The sequence below is a fragment of the Fibroporia radiculosa genome (assembly GCF_000313525.1).
Source record: "Fibroporia radiculosa TFFH 294 genomic supercontigs, scaffold27844, whole genome shotgun sequence".
In the NCBI taxonomy this organism is placed as follows: Eukaryota; Fungi; Basidiomycota; class Agaricomycetes; order Polyporales; family Fibroporiaceae; genus Fibroporia; species Fibroporia radiculosa.
The window spans coordinates 67068-67989 of record NW_012133506.1 but is presented as its reverse complement, the minus strand read 5'-3'; positions in this window follow the sequence as shown (position 1 = coordinate 67989).

Below are 922 nucleotides of genomic sequence, written 5' to 3'. Positions count from 1 at the left end.
TGGTTTGGGGGGGGGGGGATGCTGTCTAGACCCAGGGTGAACCAATACAAGAGGCGGAACATTATGTGGATCAGACATGAAGTCCCGGTTCCATCCCGACGCAAAAAGATTCCTCATCCATTTATTGTTACCTTGTGACACCAGCGATTCACGCCCGTGAGCGAATGCGGATGAAAGTGAAATTAGATTCGGCGATTCAATTGACCAATGTGAGTCTTACGAGACAGTCTCGAGCTTTTCTCAGCGAAAAGCAAGGGTGACCAGGAGTTCCGGATAGTGCCGATTATGGGCATGATACGGTGTACTCGTCGATTGGACAAAAGATCATAACTCCAGGTACAGTGGTACAAGGGATGGCTTATCATGGAGCTCATTGTTGGTCGATTCTATTTTCATATTTTGCTATGCAACTCCTGCGCCGCCCGCGCGCAAGGCGCTGCCGACGTACTTTGTGTACATCAAGGGCGAGCGCGAGATACTGCTCGACCGCGTTGCGAAGCGCCAGGGGCACTATATGAAAGCGAGCATGGTCGACAGCCAGCTCGCGACGCTGGAGAGCCCTGAGGGCGAGGACCGCATCGTCGTCGGGATGAATGCGAGCGCGCAGAGGTGCTGCAGAGGCTGGCTGGTGTGCTGCGAGCGGGTCGTCGGGCATATAGACGGGTGTTGTACGATTGGGAATTTGGACAATGCTTGGATTAATCCAACGTGAAGTTTGCTGTCGTCCGAATCCCGACACTGCTCTGTGTTCCCCGCCTCGCCTTAATCGGGTCAATCTCACCTCACAAAATGAGGGCGCATTGGCAATAAGTACCTGATCCTTGAATTACGCTATGCAATATGCTACATAGAAGTAAGTGAGCGTGGCCATGCTACAACGTATCGAATAGCATGATGAATACTTAGTTGGGTGGTTCAAATC